Raw genomic sequence first — 18,519 nt, forward strand, 5'->3', positions numbered from 1 at the left:
TATGGACATGGGAGAAGAAGGAAAACTCCCTAGCCCTAGGTCTAAGAAATCGCCATGGATCCACTCCCCCCATTTGGTCCATAAACCCCTTAAGTACCTTGGCCGCTGCCGGCCTTCTTCCGGTCCTTGAGCTGGATCTATCTAGCCCCGGGTCCAGCACAGTATTAAAGTCCCCTCCTAAAATCAAGTTTCCTACCTCCAGGTCCGGTATACGCCCCAGCATCCGTCTCATAAATCCCGCATCGTCCCAGTTTGGGGCATACACATTAACCAACACGACCTCCATTCCCTCCAGCCTGCCACTCACCATTACATATCTACCTCCACTATCTGCTACGATGTTCTTTGCTTCAAATGCTACCCGTTTCCCCACCAAAATGGCCACCCCTCTGTTCTTTGCGTCTAGTCCTGAGTGGAACACATGTCCCACCCATCCTTTCCTTAACCTAACTTGGTCCGCCACCTTTAGGTGCGTCTCTTGGAGCATAGCCACGTCTGCCCTTAGTCCTTTCAAATGCGCGAGCACTCGGGCCCTTTTTATCGGTCCGTTCAGGCCTCTCACGTTCCACATGATCAGCCTCACTAGGGGGCTACCTGCCCCCCTCCCGTGTCGACTAGCCATTACCTTCTCTAGGCCAGTCCCATATCCCGCCTCCGCGCTCCCACTCGATCTCCCAGCGTCGCATACCATCCCCGTCCACCCACTCTTTAGCCATTTCCTTTTGGATTTCCGCAGCAGCAACCCAGTTGTCCCCCCCCCCCAGATCTCTTTCTAGCGTGCTTGCTCCCCCCATATTACTTCCGTAAGTCAGCTGACTTCAACTGACCCCGGCTACTCCTGCTCACTCCTCGACTCCCCCGTGTGGGGAACTCCCATCCTCCTTGCGCCTGTCTTCCCGCCATATTCTTTCTGGCGCGGGAACATCCCTTTACCTGACCCGCCTCTTAGGGCGCAGCTCCCTTTCCCCTCCCCCTCCCCTTCCCCATTCTCCAACTATGTCCCGTCTTTCCCCCCTCACCGGCGCCCACATTTCCCAATGTCTCCCCCCTTCCCAATTTACTTCTCAATTAATTTCAACCATAACATTAACAATAACATTTCCTGCGGCATCAGTCCCTCAGTTCAGATCCAATTTCTCCTCTTTGATAAAGGTCCATGCTTCCTCCGCCGTCTCGAAATAATGGTGTCTCTCCTGATACGTGACCCATAGTCTTGCCGGCTGCAGCATCCCGAACTTCACCTTCCTTTTATGCAACACCTCTTTGGCTAGGTTAAAGCTCGCCCTCCTTCTCGCCACCTCCGCACTCCAATCCTGGTACACCCGTACCACTGCATTCTCTCATCTGCTACTCCGCACCTTTTTAGCCCATCTCAGGACCTCTTCTCTATCCTTAAGGCGGTGAAATCGCACGATTATCGCCCGGGCTGGTTCTCCCGCTTTTGGTCTTCTCGCCGGGATCCGATGTGCCCACCACCTCCAAGGGGCCCGTAGGGGCCTCAGCACCCATCAGTGAGCTCAGCATCGTACTTGCATAAGCTCCACAGTCCACTCCTTCCACACCCTCAGGGAGACCCAGTATCCGAAGGTTCTTCCTTCGCGCTCCGTTTTCTAGGGCCTCGATCCTTTCAGTACACTTTTTATGAAGTGCCTCGTGCGTCTGTGTCTTAACCGCCAGGCCCAGGATCGCGTCCTCATTATCTGTCACCTTCTGCTCCACCACGCGGAGCTCTGTCTCCTGGGTCTTTTGTGTCTCCTTGAGCCCATCAATTGCCTGTAGCATCGGGGTCAGCACCTCCCTCTTCAGCAGCTCCACGCACAGTCTCAAAAATTCATCCTGCTCAGGCCCCCATGTCGCCTGCGCTTTCTCCGCCGCCATCTTGTGCTTCTCCCTTTCTGACCCTTTGGTCGATGATTCCTCACGCTGCAGCCGTCGCCGCCGGTTTTTTCCTCCTTCGTTGGGGGGGACTCCCTTCTCACTCACCCCACACCGGGTTGCGTCGTCAAAAAATTTCCCGTTGGGGCTCTTAAAAGAGCCCGAAGGTCCGTCGGAGCTGGAGCCGCCGAAAAGTGCGGCTAGCAAGGCATCACCGCAACCGGAAGTCCTCCCGGGGGTGATTCATGAGGACCAGACGGGATTCGTAAAGGGCAGGCAATTAAACACTAATGTGCGGCGGCTCTTAAACGTGATAATGATGCCATGGGAGGAGGGAGAGGCGGAGATAGTGGCAGCTATGGACGCGGAAAAGGCCTTTGACCGAGTAGAGTGGGAGTACCTCTGGGAGGTGTTGCGTAGGTTTGGGTTCGGGGGAGGGTTTATCAGCTGGGTTAAGCTCCTTTACAGAGCCCCGGTGGCGAGTGTAGTGACGAACCGACGGAGGTCGGAGTACTTTCGGCTGTACCGAGGAACAAGGCAGGGCTAGGGTTAGGTTAGTCCCCCCTGTTGTTTGCATTGGCGATCGAACCCTAGCCATATCACTGAGGGAGTCTAATAAATGGAGGGGGGTGGTCCGAGGGGGAGAAGAGCATCGGGTGTTGCTATACGCGGATGACCTGTTGCTGTACGTGGCGGATCCAATGGAGGGGATGGTGGAGGTCATGCAGACTCTGAGGGAGTTTGGGGAGTTCTCGGGCTATAAGCTCAATGTAGGAAAGAGTGAGCTTTTTGTATTACAGGCAGGGGACCAAGAAAGAGGGATAGGGGACCTACCGCTGAGGAGGGCGGTGGGGAGTTTTCGGTATCTGGGGATCCAGATAGCCAGGAGTTGGGGGGCCCTACACAAACTGAATCTGACGAGGTTGGTGGACCAAATGGAGGAGGACTTCAAAAGATGGGACATGTTACCGCTCTCGCTGGCGGGTAGAGTGCAGTCGGTCAAAATGGTGGTCCTTCCGAGGTTTTTGTTTGTGTTTCAGTGCTTTCCCATCGTGATCACCAAGGGCTTATTCAAGAGAGTAGGTAGGAGTATTATGGGGTTTGTGTGGGCGAATAAGACCCCGAGGGTAAGGAGAGGGTTCCTGGAAAGCAGTAGGGACCGAGGAGGGCTGCCAAACCTAGGGAGCTACTACTGGGCAGCAAATGTGGCGATGATCCGCAAGTGGGTTATGGAGGGAGAGGGGGTGGCATTGAAGAGGATGGAGATGGCGTCCTGTAAAGGAACGAGCTTGGGGGCGTTGGTGACGGCACCGCTGCCGTTCTCGCCATCAAAGTATACCACGAGCCCGGTGGTGGCGGCAACGTTAAGGATCTGGGGACAGTGGAGATGGCACAGGGGGGCAGTGGGAGCTTTGGTGTGGTCCCCGATCAGGGGTAAACACCAGTTTGTCCCGGGGAAGATGGACGGGGGGTTCCAGGGCTGGCATCGGGCGGGGATTAGAAGAATGGGGGACCTGTTCATTGACGGGACCTTTGCGAGCCTAGGGGCACTGGAGGAGAAGTTTGAGTTACCCCCGGGAAATGCATTTTGATATATGCAGGTGAGGGCTTTTGTGAGGCGACAGGTCAGGGAATTCCCGTTGCTCCCGGCACAAGAAATTCAAGACAGGGTGATCTCAGGTGTATGGGTCGGGGAGGGCAAGGTTTCGGCAATACACCAAGAGATGAAAGAAGAGGGGGAAGCGCTAGCAGAAGAGTTGAAGGGTAAATGGGAGGAGGAGCTGGGGGAGGAGATCGAGGAAGGTTTGTGGGCTGATGCCCTGGGTAGGGTTAATTCCTCCTCCTCATGTGCCAGGCTCACAGAGCGCACTTGACGGGGGCGAGGTTGAGTAGGTTCTTTGGGGTAGAGGACAGATGTGGAAGATGTTCAGGGAGTCCGGCGAACCATGTCCATATGTTTTGGTCATGCCCGGCACTGGAGGGGTTCTGGAGAGGAGTGGCGGGAGCAATATCTCAGGTGGTGAAAGTCCGGGTCAAGCCAAGATGGGGGCTAGCAATATTTGGAGTAGTGGACGAGCCGGGAGTGCAGGAGGCGAAAGATGCCGGCATTCTGGCCTTTGCGTCCCTCGTAGCCCGGCGATGGATCCTGCTAATGTGGAAGGAGGTGAAGCATTCTAGCCTGGAGGCCTGGATAAACGACATGGCTGGGTTCATAAAGCTGGAGAGGATTAAGTTTGCCTTGAGAGGGACTGCGCAGGGGTTCTACAGGCGGTGGCAACCGTTCCTAGACTATCTCGCGGAGCGTTAGAGGAAGGTCGGTCAGCCGCAGCAGCAACCCTGGGGAGGGGGGGAGGGGGCGGGGGGGAATGGGGGATTGCTTGGGGGGATAGATGAGCAGGAGATAACATGAAGGGTGGGGGAAACTGGCACGTGCGGGAGAGAGCCAGTGTATAAAGCTATGTAAATAAACCATTTTGCCATGTATATATCTTGCTCAGTGCGATTTTGTGTTATTTTGTTACAGGGGTGGGGGGGGGTTATTGTTTGTAAGGGGAAAAATTGTGTTGGTAAAAAACTTTAATAAATATATTTAAAAAAACAAAACCTTTCCTTAAAAGACTCCCACAATTCAAATGTGAATTTACCCTTAAAGAGCTGCTCCCAATCCACATTCCCTAGCTCCTGCCGAATTTTGTTATACTTGGCCTTTCCCCAATTTAGCACTCTTCCTTTAGGACCACTCTCGTCTTTGTCCATGAGTATTCTAAAACTTACAGAATTCCCAAAGTAATCACCAACTGAAGCTTCAACCACCAGGTCCAGTATGGCCCCTTCCCGAGTTGGACTATTTACATACTGCTCTAAAAAACTCTCCTGGATGCTCCTTACAAATTCTGCTCCATCTACGCCTCCAACACTTCATGAGTCCCATTCAATGTTGGGGAAGTTAAAATCTCCCATCACAACCACCCTATTGCTCCTACATTTTTCGATAATCTGTCTACATATTTGTACCTCTACTTCGCGCTCGCTTTTGGGAGGCCTGTAGTAAAGTCCCAACAATGTTACTGCACCTTTCCTATTCCTTAGCTCTACCATATTGCCTCAGTGCTTGAATCCTCCATCGTGCCCTCCTTAATCACATCTGTGATATCATCTCTGACCAGTAATGCAACTCCTCCACCCCTTTTACCTCCCTCTCGATCCCTCCTGAAGCATCTATACCCTAGGATATTTAGTTGCCAGTCTTGCCCTTCCCTCAACCAAGTCTCCGTAATACCAATAACATCATATTCCCAGGTACTAATCCAAGCCCTAAATTCATCTGCCTTACCTGTTACACTTCTCGTATTAAAACAAATGCACCTCAGACCACCTGTCCCTTTGCGTTCATCATCTCTTCCCTGTCTACTCTTCCCCGTAGTCACATTGAGTTTATTATCGAGTACCTTACTGGCTTTAGTTGCTGCCTCTTTACTGACCTCTAACTTCCTAATCTGGTTCCCACCCCCCTGCCACATTATTGAATGACATGTTAAGGGACTGATTGGTACGTGGTGTAAACCATGCTGTTATGCAAAGAAAATTGTTAGCTGAATCAGAATTAGCCTTTATGAAGGTGCTGGAAATGGCATCAGTGATAGAGGGCGCCGAGGAGCTGCAGAGTGCACCGAGCAATGAGGTCCACCAGTTCAGGTGGGAAAGTGCGAGTCGCAGCGATGCACAAAGAGAAGGTGCGGGTTTAAGTCGAGAGAATAACTCAAGACGCTGGACAAGCCACAAGATATAGATTTTAAACAACAGCCTAAGAATAATAGAGTGCTGTCGATGTAGGGGAAGTCGCTCCCCAGAAATGTGTAGATTTAGAGAAGCAGAATGCTTTGTGTGTGGAAGAAAAGGACATCTGAGGCACAGGTGCAAAAACAAGCAGAGCCTGCCCAGTACCAACAGAGTAAATAATCCAACCCGAGTGCATAGTATGGAGGATAGCCCAGTGGATGAACGGAACTTTTTACCTGAACAATGTGAGAGTGAGGAAGTAGCTCCCATCAGAGTGGTGTTGTTAGTGAACGGCTAGCCACTGAAGATGGAATTGGATACGGGAGTGTCAGCTACAGTCGTTAGCGAGCAGATTTACTGGTATCTTCAAGAAGGAGTTCAACCCCTGGATCTATGCACTATGCATTAGTAGGGAAGGTAGAAACTGAATTAAAATGACTGGAAGATTTGGGCATCATTACAATTTGTAGAGTGGGTAGCACCTATTGTGCTGGTAGTCAAACCAGACATTTGTGGAAATTTCAAGCTGGTGGTAAATCAGGCCGTGAAACTAGATAGATACCCCATTCCCAAAATGGAGGATCTTTACCCCGCATACCACTACCGGCATAACTCCTGCGGAGCTGCTGATGGGTCATTCCAAATTTGGCAGGGAGGGTGGGGCCAAGGCAGACTTATTGGCAAAGGAACCAGAATTCGACAAATATGGAAAGAGCACTTGAGATAGACCAGCCAGTTTTAGAGAAAGCGTTTTGGAAGTGGGTCAAGTTGGGTCTGGGGTTCGTGGTGGCCAAGACTGTCCTCTGAAGTGTAAGTGAAGGACAGGTTTTTGAAGAAGCCCGTAGATCATTTGAGAGAAGGGAGCCATCACAAAAGCCAGTGTTACTGCCTGATCCACTTGTGCCAGCAAGTCGAGTTGTTGCGTGTCCAAAGAGTGAAACGGTTGATCAGCCAGGGGCAGGCCAAAATGTTGCTCCCAGTGGAACTGACAAAACAGTGGAAAGTGACGTACTATCGCCAAGAGAGAGTTCCAGCGAAGCAGGTCCAACTGAATCTACCTCTACAGTGGAGACTCAATCAGTTGGGCTATGCCAGTCCCAGAGACAGAGAAAGTCCCCTGACAGACTGAGTTTCTGATGAACTGTGCTAAAAAAATGTAATTATTGTTTGTGTTTTGGAAGTTGAATAAGTTATCAATGTACTATGTAACAAGGGACTTGAAGGGGGATGGATCCAGTAGCTCACCCCTTTAGGGGGCATGTATTGGCATGGTCATGTAGCCTGATCAGCATGGGATCTCTGTGCAGAGCGTGGGCTTTTGCAGCCCGCTGTGATCCTAGCGCTGAGGATGAAGTCATCGATGATTGTGCTCTGTATATAGTCGTTTGTTAATAAACCTTTTGTTGATTGTTAACCAACTGATGATTGCCAATCATTGCATTTACTACACCTCCAGTTTCCATTGAGCTTCATTAGAACAGTCTAAGAGCTTAGGACATAGTGAGATTTCAGCGGATAATTAAGATGACGAGGTTAGCCGCTCAAATAGGACTTGCTCTACAGACTGCCCATGATCAGCATTAGGCTCAGTTTTACCAATTCAAAAACAGGACATTTTATTTTAAGGATTTGCCTCAAATTTACAAAATCTGACAGAAATTCCAGATGTGTCATCGATACATCGCGGACATGAAGCTTTTTCTTAATGTTGCAGTTCAGGCAAGGGCACCGTAAGCAAAAGACTGCAGATGCGGGAGGTCTGAAAGAAAATGCTACAAATACTCAGCATGTTTGACCGCGTCTGTGGAGAGAGAAACAGAGTTAATGTTTCAAGCCCGTGACCTTTCATCAGAACTGGGAAAGTTAGAAACATAATAGATTTTAGCAACTGAAAGGGAGGAGATTGTGGAAAAGAACATCATGCCTTTTCCAGACGTACCTTTTGTTTCTTTACTTGTCCCATTGCCACTTTCTTTGTCCTTTAGTCATTTAATCTCGTCTTCCACAGTTTTCTTCTTCCCAATATGCTTCTTTCATTATATAAGAGCAGTACCTTATTCATTATACCAGGTAAATTATTAGAGTGCTTCTCAGTCCAAACGAAGGTATCTATGAATGGTGCTGTGGAACCCGAATATGGAAGGGCAGCATGTAGCATAGTGGTTAGCACTGTGGCTTCACAGCTCCAGTGGCCCAGGTTCGATTCCCGGCTTGGGTCATTGTCTGTGCAGAGTCTGTATGTTCTCCCTGTATCTGCGTGGGTTTCCTCTGGGTGCTCCGATTTCCTCCCACAGTCCAAAGATGTGCAGGTTAGGTGGATTGGCCACGCTAAATTGCCCTTAGTATCCAAAATTGCCCTTTGTGTTGGGTGGGGTTACTGGGTTATGGGGATAGGGTGGAGGTGTGGGCTTGGGTAGGGTGCTCTTTCAAAGAGCCGGTTCAGACTCGATGGGCTGAATGGCCTCCTTCTGCACTGTAAATTCTATGAAAAAGTCATACCTATCACTAAAGCAGTCAAGCTCAACTTAAGATCACAGAGCAGGACAAGTTTATTGTGGTAACTTCTGATTGTACTCATCTGTTTTTGGACCAGGCCAAGGGGATCATGAACTACAGACCAGGAATGTTGCTCTCTGTCCTCTCCCAAATTGTCTTCTACCATAAAAAGACTGAGATACCCAAAAATGCATAGATAAGTGGAATTCCTCACAGCTGGAGGAAGAACATTTTCAGTGTTGGTCAATTACTAGAATTAGAGAAATAATTAGACACCTCATGACCTTAATCTTGTAATAGTGTGAGGCCTGTTTGAACTAAACTGGTAAGAAAGTTCCTTTTATCTCAATGTGCTTGATACTATATTTGCTTTTATTTTCTCGAATGCTTGGGAGAATTAATTGACAATGACCTTGAGCTCGCTTACTGAGTGTGCTCACCCACAAGCATCATCTGGAGCTCATTGACCAAGCATGAAGTGATTTTGGTTTTGGATTGAAAGCTGCATAAGTTGAACAGTTTTCTATCTGTTCTGTAGTGTTATGGGCCAGGGTTTAGAGAACCCCAAAGTGTATCATGGAGTTCACCTGACCCGCAACTTTTAATAGATTGTGGTATGGGGAGCACACTGCCCACTCTACAGGTGTGGTACAGCAGAAATGGAAAAGTAATTTTTAAGCAAAACAATGTTTATTCTATGAACTCAAGTTAACCTTTTTGAAACATACAGTGAACATCTTAGCAACCATCAATTCAAATACAACCCTCAAAGAATACAACACTAAGTAATACTTAATAACTTCCCAAACAACATCCAGAAGACAGAAGAAACACCTTTTAACAGAAGCACATTAGGTTTACTTTCACTACTGAGAACATTTATAATTCTGAATTCACCAAATGATCAAGAGATAGTCTTTTATGGCAGAGAGATCAACAGTACACCTGCTCTGTCTGGCTTCAGCTCCAACACTGAAAACTAAACTAAACCACACCCTGCAGCAAACAGCCTAAAACGAAAGTAAAAAGCTGACAGACAGCCCAGCTCCACCCACACTCTGACATCACTGCAGTAATATGAGCAGCCAAACATTTCTTAAAGCGACATTCTCATGACACCTCCCCCCAAGAAAAAAAATTAAACCATCAATTTCAAGATGGTTTCATTTTTCACTATCCTTTAAGAAATGCACACAGTAAATATACTTTTCGTTTCAAAAATCAACACACGCAAACAGGTATAATAATATAATCCATTTTTTTTTTCTTCTTCCTCCAATTGAAATCCTTCTCGATTGACAGTCTCTTTGAACAAGAAGGTCTCTGCACGATCCGTCCATTTATCTACGCCGCAGCATTTCTCTTTAAAGTCAGATACTTTAGTTCAATCTGATCACAGAGTCCCTTGTAATTCTCCAACACAGGAGCATTGGTTATCACAGCTTTCAGGCAGTCAAATGCCTGTTGAAACTCTGCTGTCCACTGAAGTTTTTTACGTATCTTCAGCAAGTCCATCAGTGGAGCAATCACGCTACAAAACGTTTGCACAAATGTTCGATCAAATCCACTCATGCCAAGAAATCGCATTATTTCCCTTAATCTCGAGGGTATCGGAAACTCCTTAATAACTGTTGGTTTCACATCCCGTGTGACCATTCGACCCTGTCCGATTGTATGGCCAAGGAAAGTGACTTGAGCTTTTCCAAATTCACTTTTGGCTTGGTTTAACACCAGACCCGCCTCCTGAAGTCGATCGAATAACTCCTTCAGATGTTTTAAATGTTCTGTCCATGTCTGGCTGAAAATGACCAGATTGTCGGTGTATACCGCACAATTCGGTAATCCTGAAACAACTTTGTTAGTTAACCGTTGAAATGTGGTTGGTGCGTTTTTCATGCCAAATGGCATAACTTTGTATTGGTATACACCATCTGGAGTCACAAAAGCTGAAATCTCCTTCGCCCTTTCGGATAAAGGTACCTGCCAGTAACCTTCAAGTAAATCCAGTTTGGAAATAAAAGCTGATTGTCCCACTTTCTCAATGCAATCCTCCAAATGTGGGAGAGGATAAGAGTCCATTCTTGTAACTGCATTAATCTTTCTATAGTCCACACACAACCGTTGGGTACCGTCTCGTTTTGGTATCATCACTATGGGTGAGCTCCATTGGCTGCAACCCACTTCAATTATGCCATTTTTAAGCATACTCTCCATCTCTTTGTTAACCTGTGCCAATTTTAAAGGGTTAAGTCTATATGGATGTTGTTTGATTGGAACAGCATTTCCCACATCTACATCATGTATAGCCATTTTAGTACTTCCCAATTTATCTCCACAAATGTGCCCATGTGACATCAATAACTTTCAGGTAAGTCTGTTTTTCCTCTGGAAGGTAACTCAACAATTTATCCCAATTTTTAAGAACATCCTTGTTTTCCAATTTAATTTGAGGTATGTCAAATTCACAGTCATCTGGATTTGGTTCGTCACTTTGAGTTAGAATCATTAAAACCTCCTCCTTTTTCTCTCTTCCCTTTCAAAGTACCTTCTAAGCATATTCACATGACACACTTGGTGAGTCTTCCCTCTATCTGGTGTTTTTACCACATAATTCACCTCACTTAATTTCCTTTCAATCTGATAAGGTCCATAAAACCTAGCTTTTAAAGATACACCCACCACTGGTAACAACACTAAAACTTTATCTCCACAGGCAAAACTACGAACTTTGGATTTCTTGTCCGCTACCCGTTTCATCACATTTTGTGCAACTTTTAAATGTCTAGCCAATTCACCTGCTCTATTTAATCGTTCCCTAAAATTTGACATGTAATCCAAAAATGTAATTTCTGATTTCTCACTCACCAATTTTTCCTTAATCAATTTAAGTGGTCCTCTAACCTCATGACCAAAAATTAGTTCAAAAGGACTAAATTTGGTTGACTAATTGCAAACAGTACGAATGGTATTCCTTTATCCCAATTCTCTGGATAATCTTGACAATAAGCCCTCAAAATTGTCTTTAATGTCTAATGCCACCTTTCTAATTCCCTGCGATTCTGGATGGTACGCAGTTGATTTAAATTGTTTTAGTCCTTAGCAATCCATAACTTCTTTGAATGACCTTGAGGTAAAATTTGATCCTTGATCCGATTGTATTTCTGTGGGTAGTCCATATCTAGTAAAGAATTTATTAACTCCTCCACAATCTTTTTAGCTGTAATGTTACGTACTGGAATGGTCTCTGGAATCCTAGAAGACACATCCATTATCGTCAAAAGATATTGATTCCTACTTTTTGTTTTAGGAAGTGCTCCTACGCAATCAATTAGGACCCTTGTAAAAGGTTCCTCAATTGCTGGAATGAGTATTAAAGGCGCTGGCTTTAACACTGCTGGAGGTTTCCCTATCACTTGACATGTGTGACATGATTGACAAAATTTAACTATATGTTTACGTAGTCCAGGCCAATAAAAATGTTTTTGTATTTTAGCTTGAGTTTTCCTTATTCCCAAATGACCTCCCACTGGTGCCTCATGTGCAACTCGCAACACCTCCTTTCTATACCCTACCGGCAATACTACTTGATGAACTTCTGCCCACTTTTCATCCGCCTGCATATGTAAAGGTCTCTATTTTCTCATCAAGACAATAGTTTTACGGGAATAACACTCTGGTATACACTCAGATTCCTCTTCCGTGTAGGCTTTCTGAAACTTCTGTTTTATTTCTACATCTTTCTGTTGCAACTCCGCCAATTTTCCTGAACTAAAAATATCCGCCTCATCCTCCACCTGTTCTTGTTCTTTTTCAACCATCTGATCAAAAATCATTTCTGATAATTGCACTTCAATCTCATCTTCACTCTGATTTCTCCTCTTGTCTTAACCTGTGACTTTGCAACCTTGTTACTACACAATCTGGAAAAATCCCAGGATATTCGTCCTTCAACACTTCAGTTGTCTGATTTTCCACTGGCTTATCAACCAATGTAGGCATCACTCCCACCTGCAATCCAGCTACATCATTACCCAAGATAAACTGTATTCCTGGACAAGATAGTTTCTCTATTACTCCTACTACCACTTCACCACTCTTCACTGGACTTTCCAACCTTACCTGATATAATGGAACACTACTCCTCTCACCCTGAATTTCACATGTTACCACCTTTTCTGGCAACATTCTTCCCAAACTACATAACTCCTTATCTCTTACCATTAACGATTGACTAGTTCCTGTATCTCTTAAAATTGTGACTTCTTTACCTACTCCTCCTGACACACATGAGTAAACTTTACCCACACAAGTAAATTCTTTAAAGAGATCTGGCACCTTCTTGTCAATCACCTCTTGATCAGGCTGTACAATCTTTTGCGCCTCCTTCGCTTCACTTGGGCTTCCCTTTACCACTTTAATAAATCCCACTGTCTTATCCTGTTTTACCACATCAGCCTTCCCAGTGCTTTTCTTCAACCACCAACACTGTGACTTTACATGACCTAGTTTATTACAGTGAAAACATTTGGAATTTTTCATTTCTTTTCCACCCTCCTAGATTTCTTTTTTAATCTGAGGTACACTCTCCTTATTATCTCCCATCAGATCACCTTTACCTTTACCACTTGAGTATTTCTCATGTCCTCAGTTTCTATCCCTCACAGGCTGAAGCTGATGTTGGAAACCAAGCTTTGAGTTATGAACTAATTCATAATCATCTGCCATTTCTGCTGTTAATCTCGCAGTTTTAACCCTCTGCTCTTCCACATGAGTTCTCACTACATCAGGAATTGAACTTTTAAACTCCTCCAAAAGCATAATTTCTCTGAGAGCTTCATACGTTTGGTCTATTTTCAAAGCCCTTATCCACCTATCAAAATTACTCTGTTTGATCCTTTCAAACTCCATGTATGTTTGACCAAATTCTTTCCTTAAATTTCTAAACCTTTGTCTGTAAACTTCAGGCACTAGTTCATATGCACCTAACATGGATTTTTTCACCTCCTCATACCTCCCAGATACCTCCTCCGGTAGTGATGCAAACACTTCACTCGCTCTACCTACCAGCTTTGTTTGAATCAGTAATACCCACATGTCCTGTGGCCATTTCATTTGTTTAGCCACCTTCTCAAATAAAATGAAAAAGGCTTCTACCTCCTTCTCATCAAACCTTGGCAATGCTTGGACATATTTAAATAGATTCCCACCAAGCCTTCGACTTTGATGCTCTTTCTCACTATCCTCATCACTATCATCCAACTGTACATTTCCTTTACGTCTGCCAATTTTAACTGACTGTCATGTTTCATGGCCATTTTCTGAAGTTCAAACTCTCTCTCATTATCTTTTTCTCTGATCTGTATCTCCATTTGTCTTTCTTTTTGTTCTGCTGGGGCTATTCTTTCTTTTCTTCTTTCTTCTCTCTCTCTTTCTTTTTCTCTCTATCTCTTTCATATTCAAGCTGCTTTAATTCTTTATCATGTTCCATTTGTTTAATTTATAACTGAATTTTTGCCATTTCCAATGAGTCAAACTGTATCTCAGGCAACTTTAAATGCTTAGCCACCGCCATAATTACCTCATCTTTTCGCATTTTGTCAGGTAATGTTAACTGCAATGTTTTTGCCAAATGCTTTTAGTCTCTGTCCGTAAGGTACTGCGTGTGATAGTCTCCACCCCCAAAAGCTTCAGAGCCTCTGAAAGAGCCATTGTCCACAACACATTCCCCACATAAACTGGAATACCACACCTGAAAAGCAACCACAATATGCTCACCCATCACTGTCTTTAAGTTCACTAAGCCAATCCAAGAGATAGACGTTTACCCCCCTCGAGCCCCCAATTTGTTATGGACCGGGTTTAGAGAACCCCAAAGGGTATCATGGAGTCCACCAGACCCACAACTTTTAATAGATTGTGGTATGGGGAGCAAACGGCCGCCATAAAGCTGTGGGACAGCAGAAATGGAAAAGTAATTTTTAAAGCAAAACAATGTTTATTCTATGAACTCAAGTTAACCTTTAGAAACATACAGTGACCATCTTAGCAGCCATCAATTCAAATACAACCCCCAAAGAATACAACACTATGTAATCCTTAATAACTTCCCAAACAACATCCAGAAGACAGAAGAAACACCTTTTAACAGAAGCACATTAGGTTTACTTTCACTACTGAACATTTATAATTCTGAATTCACCAAATGATCAAGAGATAGTCTTTTATGGCAGAGAGATCAACAGTACGCCTGCTCTGACTTCAGCTCCAATACTGAAAATGAAGCTAAAACACACCTTGCAGCAAACAGCCTAAAACGAAAGTAAAAAGCTGACAGACAGCCCAGCTCCACCCACACTCTGACATCACTGCAGTAATATGAGCAGCCAAACATTTCTTAAAGCGACATTCTCATGACAGTAGATTACCTCCATGCCTCTGGGTAATTTGTTGAAGGTGAGATGCAGTATTGCAGTTAGGATTATGGAGAAGAGGGTTGGTGCAATGCCTTGTTTCAGCCCAGTATTTACTGAGATAGGGGGCTGGATTCTCCGCAGAGAATCCAATTATCTGCATGAAATCGGGACCGGTACTGGTTCCCCGATTCTCTGGGCCCCGAAAAGCGTACTCTCTGAATACGCCGCGCTGCATATTACCTACCAAGACCATTGCTGGAGGCCCGCCATTCTCTGCGCCCGACCGGCCGAGCTCCTGATGGTGTGGATCTAACATGGTCCTGCCGGTCGGGATACTAGCGGGTGCTCTGGTCGGAGGTGGGCCGATCGGAGTGCAAGGGGGCCTTATACGGCAGCACGCTAATTTTGGGTGGTAGGTCCGGGAGGGAACGCGGCCGATCGGGGGGACTATATTTAGGGTCCAGCTCCGTGGTCTGAGTCCGCCATGGAGCACAGCGCGGCCGACGTGCGCATGCGCGCCTCTGACCCGGACGTGCAGGCGCCCGTATCTGCAGCAAAAGCTGCTAGTTTCACGCTGGTTCCCTGCTAGTCCCCTGCAGGGCTAGGAATATGTGGCCCTTTCAAACCAGTTTTTACGACGGCGTGGTGACATAGTCCCAAAAACAGAGAATCCAGCCCAGGGTTTGTCGTGGTTCTGTTGTTGAGAATCATGACTTAATTTTCAAGCAGATTTGCTATCAGGTGATGTTTTCCCCAAGGCACCAAAGTGGCTTCACTAATTTAAGTTGTGAGGTTTTGATTTTTACTTTTCTCTTACAAAACATTTGGGATGGGACAAGGCTTGTCACTCATTGCACACATTCAGTGTTTCAACATTTAAAATTAGCCTGGTTTCATGTAGCAGATTTAAAATTTCATGGGACTATTTGCAACGTTATGAGTGGTGGAATAAAACTTATTCAGCAGCAAGACTTGTACAAATTGCCTGCCTATACATTTAGCTGGTGAAATACATTGACCTTGAAAACTGGCTGAGAAGAAAACCATCAAGCTGAGACATGTCAGACCTTCTGTTTAGATGGTTACAGTTAAAGAAAGGACCATGGCATTTCACAGCCAGTTGAGCATTTTGGAAGTGTGGTCATTATTGTCAGGTAGGCAATTATAGCAGCCAGTTTGCAAACAGCAAAGTCCTACAAGAGGTATTGGGATCATTGGTTGCTGGCTAAATGTTGACTACAGCATTGGGCTTATTTAAAAAATGTACCATGGAATGATTTATGTATATCTGAACGGGCAAATCTGTTTAACATTTGACCCAAATGTTGATACTTCTAACAATGCAGCATTGCTTAGCACAGTATTGACGTGCCAACCTGGATCATACATTTAAGCTCTGGCTAGGAATTTGAACATACAGTTTACAAGAGGCAACAATGTAACCAACTAATACAAGCTGACCCAAGTTCCGATGCTGGGAAAAATTCCTGAATTCGAAGAATCTGTTGCTTTGGTACATCTGGAAGACTGAAAAATTACTTGGTCTCCTAAAGAATCAGTCACTCAAATCTTAATAATATAATAAATATATAATAAAACTATAATAGCTGTCTTAAACCTACAATCTATAGGGCAGTCAGACTAAGTAATTGGAGGCATAACATGAAACTAGAAGGTGATAACCTCCTTGAACTTTGGTGAAAATGTACATTCAATTTATTGTATAAATAGATTATAACAAAGCATGGGGCTTTGGGACAGATGGGAGGTTACAGATTTGGTGCTGGGTATAGCAAACCTGAACAAGCTCATGAAAAAGTCTGTCTTAATTTAGACAGCAGGATTAAGAAAACGTGCCCCAGCCACCACACATCTGAAGTACAGGAGACAGCGTGAGCAGCCCAAATGAGAAGCAGCAAAGCCACAGGTGTCAGTCAAAATGGGGCCTGGGTAGAAAGAGAACCTTTGATATCTGACCTCCTTCTCGAATGTGCTTTTGCAATTTAATGAAAGATTCTCTTTGGTCTGCCGAAAGCTGTTGGTCTTCCAGTGCAAAGAGCTGTCCATGATCTAGCAGTTGCAGACTGGCATAATCCAAGTGTCATAATATACACCAGTATATCATGGTGCAGACACTCACACTGATGGACGCAGTGGGACCAATCAACACAGACAACACCGCAGCCAATCACCAGGTAGAGCACACGCACTATAAAGACAGGAGGCATCAGAGTTCCCGCTCATTCGAGCTTCAGCTTCCTAGTAGGACAGAGCTCACAGCCTGCAGCACAGATCTTCACCATGTGCTGAGTCCATAGACTGGTTAAGACAAGGCATAGGTCTTTAGTTCAATCTAATATCGTACTAACCCACAGTGAAAGTATGTTCAACAATTTCTGACTTAATAAAATAGTGTTGCACTATTTTAAGTGTTGGTGGCCTGTATGCGTTCCACGGATCCAGAGCGCCCAACACAACATGATACCAGGATTTGAGGGATATTAGCACTTCTTAGACCTACCTGCAAGTGATCTGCCTTCCGCCAGCATACCGTCATCCTGCAACATGGACAACATCTGGTCGCCGCTCCACATCGCCGGTAACCTAGGGGCCAACAGGAAGATATTCAAACAACGCTTCCAGCTCTTCCTTGAGGCCACAGATCGGGAGGACGCCTCGGATACCAGGAAGATTGCTCTCTTCCTATCTACAGCCGGGGACCATGCCATCCACATTTTTAATTCTCTCACCTTTGTGGATGATGAAGATAAAACAAAGTTCAAGACGGTCCTCCTCAAGTTTGACACTCATTGCAGCGTAGAGGTGAATGAAAGTTTTGAGCGCTACGTGTTCCAACAAGTGTTTGCAGGGTAAGGATGAACCTTTCCAGTCCTTTCTCACTCACCTCCGCATCCTTGCGCAGTCCTGTAGCTACGGGCCCACCTCCGACTCCATGATATGCGACGAGATTGTTTTCGGTGTTCGGTCGGTCCTCCTATGACAGCAGCTCCTCAAGGTAAAGCAGCTCACCCTAGCGACCGCCATCAAGACCTTCGTCATGCACGAAAACGCCACGAGTCGGTATGCCCACATCCAAGCGGCTGAAACGGCACGGCAAGGTCCCCACGAGGCGGAACGGGTCCAAGCAATCAAGCAACTCCAGGGCCTCAGCCTGGATGAGGACGGCCATTTTGCGTGCTTTTCGCGGACTCCCGTGCTTGTGCACACCAAACGAGGGGATGGCGACGTCGACGAACGTAATGCGCAGGCGCGCACCACGTATGACCGCACCACGCATGCGCGGTGGCGCAACGAATGTGCTGACGCTACGACGTGCGGCAACTGTGGCTCCGCCCATTTAAAACGGCAATGCCCTGCCAAATCTCGACAATGCCTGAGATGTGGCAAACTTGGCCACTAAGCTGCCTTATGCCGAGCAGCTCAGCCTGCCAACTCATATCGCTTCAGCCAGCCTCGCAGGAATGTCCGGGCCATTCAACCCACGGTCACCGAGTCCGATGCGGACCTACCACACAACATTGACACCGAGGACCCGGAGTCGCGTTTTCGAGTCGGTCTCGTGACAAAAAACAGGGTGTCCCCGAAGCAAAGACACCAGCCGCTGTCGGTGTACAACATCGATCCAGACAATGAGTGGTGTGCCACCCTGACGGTTAACCGGTCCCAAATACGACTCCCCATGGACACTGGTGCCTCCGCCAATCTCATTGCACGGTCTGAGCTCCAAAGCCCTTGTGTCAAACCAGCCATCCTTCCATCAGCCTGCCAGCTATTGGATTACAATGGCAATGCCATTGATGCCAGCGGCTCGTGCCAATTTGAAGTGACGCAAAGCCATCCTTCCTTTTGAAATCGTGGGCTTCTCGAAAGCCTCCCTGCTTGGCGCGTAGGCATGCAAGCTGTTGAACCTAGTTCAGAAAGTTCACTCTCTCTC

This window comes from Scyliorhinus torazame, chromosome 5 (assembly GCF_047496885.1).
Source record: "Scyliorhinus torazame isolate Kashiwa2021f chromosome 5, sScyTor2.1, whole genome shotgun sequence".
NCBI classification, from domain to species: Eukaryota; Metazoa; Chordata; class Chondrichthyes; order Carcharhiniformes; family Scyliorhinidae; genus Scyliorhinus; species Scyliorhinus torazame.